Source organism: Rhopalosiphum padi, unplaced genomic scaffold (assembly GCF_020882245.1).
Source record: "Rhopalosiphum padi isolate XX-2018 unplaced genomic scaffold, ASM2088224v1 scaffold1, whole genome shotgun sequence".
In the NCBI taxonomy this organism is placed as follows: domain Eukaryota; kingdom Metazoa; phylum Arthropoda; class Insecta; order Hemiptera; family Aphididae; genus Rhopalosiphum; species Rhopalosiphum padi.
This window is the reverse complement of record NW_026869996.1, coordinates 6,892,445-6,899,944: the sequence shown is the minus strand read 5'-3', so window position 1 is coordinate 6,899,944 and position 7,500 is coordinate 6,892,445. Positions and strand designations below refer to the sequence as shown.

General features: G+C 64.8%; 1 non-coding gene across 1 annotated transcript; it reads left to right on the top strand.

The window, feature by feature from the left end:
* The first annotated feature begins 7,103 nt into the window (after positions 1–7,103).
* On the top strand, positions 7,104–7,261 carry LOC132931488 (5.8S ribosomal RNA). The gene has a single exon (XR_009662664.1). It is a non-coding gene; the product is annotated as a 5.8S ribosomal RNA (ribosomal RNA).
* Positions 7,262–7,500: the final 239 nt, after the last annotated feature.

The following is a 7,500-nucleotide window of genomic DNA, read 5'->3' as shown; positions in this document are numbered from 1 at the left end:
CGGGGACCGTGAGACGTCGTCCCCGGCGAAGTTTCCCGCGGGAACCGCGACCGGCGAGCGCCGTGCCGTCGTCGCCCGGACGGGCCGAAAAATTTTTTTTCTCCACCTGCGCTCCGGACGCCCGCCGTGGGTCGCGGCACGCGTCGTTCGCGTCGGTCGACCGCGCGGACTCGGGATGAAAAATAATTTTTTTTTTTTTTCTCCGACCCGGCGGTGCGGTCGTCGGTTCGCCGGTTCCCCGTCGGGCACGGCACGCTGACGGCGAAATCTGATTTTCTCCGCGGGTCGCCCGGTACCCCGGCGGTCGCCCGCGGAGCGCTGCCCCTCGGCCGGGTCGAAAATTTTTTTCCTCCTCCGGCGATCCGGGCGCCCACGGTCGGTGTAGGCACGCGTCGTACGCGTCGGTCGCGGCGGTCGCGTCGAGTTTAAAAATTATTTTTTTTTTCCCCGGGACCCCGACCGCGGCCCCGGCGGAGCGGTCGTCCGGTCCCCGGTAACACTCGGCGCACGGGGGCGTAGGCGGCGGAATCGGATCCCGCCGGGTAGCGGGCCCGGGGACCGCGGACCGTACGCGTCGGCCGGCTCCCGAGGGGTCCCGGTACTCGGGGTCGCCCGTGCCCGGGAAAAGGATAAGGACAGTGAGGGAGTTGCGGCACCACTACGCACGGCGTGAGTATTTGGTGCGTACCGCTACGCACCACGTCTACGGGGCGCGCTCTTAGGACCGCTAAGGTCCGCCGGGTGTTGGGTTCGCCGGCGCCGGGTCAGCCGCGGGGACCGTGAGACGTCGTCCCCGGCGAAGTTTCCCGCGGGAACCGCGACCGGCGAGCGCCGTGCCGTCGTCGCCCGGACGGGCCGAAAAATTTTTTTTCTCCACCTGCGCTCCGGACGCCCGCCGTGGGTCGCGGCACGCGTCGTTCGCGTCGGTCGACCGCGCGGACTCGGGATGAAAAATAATTTTTTTTTTTTTTCTCCGACCCGGCGGTGCGGTCGTCGGTTCGCCGGTTCCCCGTCGGGCACGGCACGCTGACGGCGAAATCTGATTTTCTCCGCGGGTCGCCCGGTACCCCGGCGGTCGCCCGCGGAGCGCTGCCCCTCGGCCGGGTCGAAAATTTTTTTCCTCCTCCGGCGATCCGGGCGCCCACGGTCGGTGTAGGCACGCGTCGTACGCGTCGGTCGCGGCGGTCGCGTCGAGTTTAAAAATTATTTTTTTTTTCCCCGGGACCCCGACCGCGGCCCCGGCGGAGCGGTCGTCCGGTCCCCGGTAACACTCGGCGCACGGGGGCGTAGGCGGCGGAATCGGATCCCGCCGGGTAGCGGGCCCGGGGACCGCGGACCGTACGCGTCGGCCGGCTCCCGAGGGGTCCCGGTACTCGGGGTCGCCCGTGCCCGGGAAAAGGATAAGGACAGTGAGGGAGTTGCGGCACCACTACGCACGGCGTGAGTATTTGGTGCGTACCGCTACGCACCACGTCTACGGGGCGCGCTCTTAGGACCGCTAAGGTCCGCCGGGTGTTGGGTTCGCCGGCGCCGGGTCAGCCGCGGGGACCGTGAGACGTCGTCCCCGGCGAAGTTTCCCGCGGGAACCGCGACCGGCGAGCGCCGTGCCGTCGTCGCCCGGACGGGCCGAAAAATTTTTTTTCTCCACCTGCGCTCCGGACGCCCGCCGTGGGTCGCGGCACGCGTCGTTCGCGTCGGTCGACCGCGCGGACTCGGGATGAAAAATAATTTTTTTTTTTTTTCTCCGACCCGGCGGTGCGGTCGTCGGTTCGCCGGTTCCCCGTCGGGCACGGCACGCTGACGGCGAAATCTGATTTTCTCCGCGGGTCGCCCGGTACCCCGGCGGTCGCCCGCGGAGCGCTGCCCCTCGGCCGGGTCGAAAATTTTTTTCCTCCTCCGGCGATCCGGGCGCCCACGGTCGGTGTAGGCACGCGTCGTACGCGTCGGTCGCGGCGGTCGCGTCGAGTTTAAAAATTATTTTTTTTTTCCCCGGGACCCCGACCGCGGCCCCGGCGGAGCGGTCGTCCGGTCCCCGGTAACACTCGGCGCACGGGGGCGTAGGCGGCGGAATCGGATCCCGCCGGGTAGCGGGCCCGGGGACCGCGGACCGTACGCGTCGGCCGGCTCCCGAGGGGTCCCGGTACTCGGGGTCGCCCGTGCCCGGGAAAAGGATAAGGACAGTGAGGGAGTTGCGGCACCACTACGCACGGCGTGAGTATTTGGTGCGTACCGCTACGCACCACGTCTACGGGGCGCGCTCTTAGGACCGCTAAGGTCCGCCGGGTGTTGGGTTCGCCGGCGCCGGGTCAGCCGCGGGGACCGTGAGACGTCGTCCCCGGCGAAGTTTCCCGCGGGAACCGCGACCGGCGAGCGCCGTGCCGTCGTCGCCCGGACGGGCCGAAAAATTTTTTTTCTCCACCTGCGCTCCGGACGCCCGCCGTGGGTCGCGGCACGCGTCGTTCGCGTCGGTCGACCGCGCGGACTCGGGATGAAAAATAATTTTTTTTTTTTTTTCTCCGACCCGGCGGTGCGGTCGTCGGTTCGCCGGTTCCCCGTCGGGCACGGCACGCTGACGGCGAAATCTGATTTTCTCCGCGGGTCGCCCGGTACCCCGGCGGTCGCCCGCGGAGCGCTGCCCCTCGGCCGGGTCGAAAATTTTTTTCCTCCTCCGGCGATCCGGGCGCCCACGGTCGGTGTAGGCACGCGTCGTACGCGTCGGTCGCGGCGGTCGCGTCGAGTTTAAAAATTATTTTTTTTTTCCCCGGGACCCCCGACCGCGGCCCCGGCGGAGCGGTCGTCCGGTCCCCGGTAACCCTCGGCGCACGGGGGCGTAGGCGGTGAAATTTCATTTTCCCCGTAAGTCACCCGGAGACCGCGGACCGACCGTGGCGCTTGCCCTGTGCCCGTATCGCGTCGCCGGCGGAGCGCGGCACCTCTGCCGTGTCGAAATTTTTTTTTTCCCGCGGCTCTCCGGACGCTGACCTACGGTCCGGGTACGCGTCGTACGCGTCGGTCACGGCGGTCGCGTCGAGATTGAAAATTTTTTTTTTTCCCCGAGTCCGACCTCCGCGGTCCGGGCACGGCGGTCGTCGTCCGTACCGGTGCCGCGGCGGGTACGGCCGTCGCGACGGGTTTAGATTTGGAAAAAAAAAATTTTCTAGGATCGAGTAACGCGTTAGTCCGCGGTGTCGGGGTAGGTCACGTACCGGCATCCCGGGCGTTTCGAGTTCGGCCGACGTCGAAATCGAATTTTTAACTTCTTTTCGTTGCCAGCGGAATAACTCGTTACCGGTTGTTTTTACGTCGACGAACCTCAGAGGTATTCTCGTCGGAATCGTCTAAACCTATCCGAAAGTGATATCGGTCGTAGGGTTTTCGACATTTTTTCAGTTTACGGTCCGACCTCGGCACGCCGCTACGCGCGTCGACACGAGTACCCGGAACACCGCTACGCACCGTCATGGACGCGTGGACCGCGTGTCGGCGCGATGACCGCTACGCACGTGCGGTTTTGCATGGCGGACGGTTGGACCCGAGTTTTTGTATATTTGTGAGCGGCCGGTCGGTCGGTCGGCGATCAGCCGGCCGTCGGATCACCGATCACGGTACACGACAGCAAAGCCACGGGCGACGCCGAAGCCGACGCGTCCAACTCAGCCGTGCCGTTCTCGCCCCGCCAGTTCTTGGCGAGGGCGTGCCCGGCATCGGCGCCGAGTTGGTATCCGTCCACGTTTCGGCGACCGACCCATCTCGCACGCCGAGTGGCAAACCTCGACTGGCGCTGCGGGCCCTCCTACCGGTGGGTCGGCAGCGCGACACACATCGCTCAACCGATGACGACTCCCGTTACCGTTTCGCAAGATACGAACTCTCGACGCCAGAACATTCCCGCCGCGGCCGGCCATCGTCGCCGTGCCCGGCGGTCGCCGGGGCGAAGCCCCGGGACGACGGACTTCGCGTCGCGTCCCGGCTTCCCCCACGATCTCGGCTGGGGACCTTTACAAAACGGGCGAGAGAGGCGATTCCGGCGGGTGCCGTCCGCACAGGACGGCGGTCCGCCGGTCTCCCTCAACTCTCGTCAACGCGAGTTACGTTGCGACGGGTGCGTATCGCGTGTGGCGCCCGCCACAAGTCGGCCGCTCTAGCCAACGCCATCACGGCCGCGGCGATTGCGGTCGGGTCGGGTGCCCGCGCGTGTCCACAGCGCTCCCGTCGGGCCCTCGTATTCTCACACGAACCGCGGTCGGTCGCACGCCGGGACCCCAGCGGTCTCGCTGTCGTGCGACCGCCCTCGGCGTCGGCCCGCCCCCGGGCGGACCGGCGCTCGGAAGCACGCGTCCCGGGTGTCGCGTCGTGCGTCAGCGCGCGCGTCACACGGGGCGCAGTTGTTGTAAAACCGAGATCCCTGGTTGATCCTGCCAGTAGTCATATGCTTGTCTCAAAGATTAAGCCATGCATGTCTCAGTGCAAGCCGCATTAAGGTGAAACCGCGAAAGGCTCATTAAATCAGTTGTGGTTCCTTAGATCGTACCCAAGTTACTTGGATAACTGTGGTAATTCTAGAGCTAATACATGCCGACAGAGTTCCGACCGTCGCGGCGCCCTCGGGTGTCGCGTGCGGGAGGAACGCTTTTATTAGATCAAAACCGGCCCGTCGCGGCGCGCTTCGTGCGCGTCCCGATCGCGGCCCGCGCAAAGACCTGGTGACTCTGAATAACTTCGAGCTGATCGCACGGTCTCCGTACCGGCGACGCATCTTTCAAATGTCTGCCTTATCAACTGTCGACGGTAGGTTCCATGCCTACCGTGGTGGTAACGGGTAACGGGGAATCAGGGTTCGATTCCGGAGAGGGAGCCTGAGAAACGGCTACCACATCCAAGGAAGGCAGCAGGCGCGCAAATTACCCACTCCCGGAACGGGGAGGTAGTGACGAAAAATAACGATACGGGACTCATCCGAGGCCCCGTAATCGGAATGAGAACACTTTAAAACCTTTAAACGAGGATCAATTGGAGGGCAAGTCTGGTGCCAGCAGCCGCGGTAATTCCAGCTCCAATAGCGTATATTAAAGTTGTTGCGGTTAAAAAGCTCGTAGTCGGATCTGTGTCTGGGCGGTGCCGGACCACCCTGGCGGTCCGGCGTGTCGCGGCCGGTCGTGTCGCGGGACCACGTGTCCCGTCGGCGCGGCCGTCGTCGCGCTCGTCAGCCGTCTCGGGGTGTTAGTTACCGGCACGTCGGCCGGACGTATTGTCGGCAGGCGGACACGTGTCTCGTGCTTCCGGCGCGCCACGCGGCCACGCGTCGCTTGGCCGTCGGGGTTCGACGACGGCGGCCGCCTACTCCAATCTTGCTGCGCGGTGCTCTTCACCGAGTGCCGTCGGCGGGCCGACACGTTTACTTTGAACAAATTAGAGTGCTCAAAGCAGGCTCAAATCTGGCGGGGCGGCTTCACGGCCGTCTCGTCAAAAGGCCCTGAATACTGGTCGCATGGAATAATGGAACAAGACCTCGGTCCCGCGCATCTCCGCCCTTCGCGGGCGCGCGAAATCGCCCTCCGGGGCGTTTCCGTGCGCGGGCCGCCGGGCCGCGGGCGCCAGTCGCCCGCGCGTCCCGCCGGGCCGGTTTTCGGGACCGGAGGTAATGATCAACAGAGACGGGCGGGGGCATTCGTACCGAGACGTTAGAGGTGAAATTCTTGGATCGTCTCGAGACGAACTGACGCGAAAGCATTTGCCAAGTACGTTCTCGTATGATCAAGAACGAAAGTTAGAGGTTCGAAGGCGATCAGATACCGCCCTAGTTCTAACTGTAAACGATGCCAGCTAGCGATCCGCCGGCGTTTCATTAACGACCCGGCGGGCAGCTTCCGGGAAACCGAAGCTTTTCGGTTCCGGGGGAAGTATGATTGCAAAGTTGAAACTTAAAGGAATTGACGGAAGGGCACCACCAGGAGTGGAGCCTGCGGCTTAATTTGACTCAACACGGGAAACCTCACCAGGCCCGGACACCGGAAAGATTGACAGATTGAGAGCTCTTTCTTGATTCGGTGGGTGGTGGTGCATGGCCGTTCTTAGTTGGTGGAGCGATCTGTCTGGTTAATTCCGATAACGAACGAGACTCTGTCCTGCTAACTAGGCGGGTAAACCCGGGTCGGCGGTGGGCGCGGCGCGGGCGGTTTCGGCCGTCCGTGTTCGCGTCTCCGTCGGCTCGGCCCGGTATCCCCGAACGCGTTCGCCCGTCGTCCACGGCGGTCGTCGGGCGCGGCCGCGCCATCCGCGTCCCTGCGTGCGGCGGGCGTGTGTCGGCCGGGGGGCAACCTCTGGTCGGCGCGCGTCAGTCGTGCGTCGGGCTCCGCGGTGAAGCGCGCCGTGTTCGCGGCCGTCGCCGGCGGATCACGATACGTTACTAGGGCTACCGCCGGCTCCCAGGAGCTTAAACTCTTCTTAGAGGGACAGGCGGCGGACGAAAATAGCCGCACGAGACTGAGCGATAACAGGTCTGTGATGCCCTTAGATGTTCTGGGCCGCACGCGCGCTACACTGAAGGAATCAGCGTGTGTTAACATTCCTGGGCCGACAGGCTTCCGGGTAACCCGCTGAACCTCCTTCGTGCTTAGGGATCGTGGCTTGCAATTTTTCCACGTGAACGAGGAATTCCCAGTAAGCGCGAGTCATCAGCTCGCGTTGATTACGTCCCTGCCCTTTGTACACACCGCCCGTCGCTACTACCGATTGAACGACCGCAGTGAGGTCTTCGGACTGGACGCGCGTTATTCGGCCCCCTCGGGGGCTGGGTCGTCGCGCGACCGGGAAGATGACCGAACTCGGCCGTTTAGAGGAAGTAAAAGTCGTAACAAGGTTTCCGTAGGTGAACCTGCGGAAGGATCATTAGAGACGGGCCCGCGGCACCGGCGTCCCACGCCGGTCTCGCGCGCGCCTAATCCGACCCCGTGGCCGCGTGCGCTCGCGACTAGCTCGCCGACCGCCCGCGCGCCGCGACCCCCGACCAAGCGTCGACCGAAAGATGGTTACCGTCGAAAGACCTTGCGCCGCGCGCACGCGTGGCGCAGAAATTTCGTCGACAAACAAAAAAAAAAACACCCGACCCCGAACGGCGGATCACTTGGCTCGTGGATCGATGAAGACCGCAGCTATCTGCGCGTCGTCGTGTAATCCGCAGGTTATACGAACATCGACCAGTCGAACGCACATTGCGGCCTCGGTGACCCGCGGGTCCCGGGCCACGCCTGTCTGAGGGTCGTATACCGGATACTCGGCCAGACCGATGCGCCGCCGGCAGGCGTCCGACGGGAGACCGTCGGCCGCTCCGGCTGCGCGAGATTGGCGGTTCGACCGGGGAACGACGCCCCGCCGTCTGCCTCGCGGCGACGGCGACGGCGCCCGCCTCCGGTCGTCCGCCCAAGTTGTGACGGCAAACAGTCACGGGTTCTCGCGCCGTAAAACGGCACGTCCCCGTCCGCCCGCCGCGCGAGAGCGCGG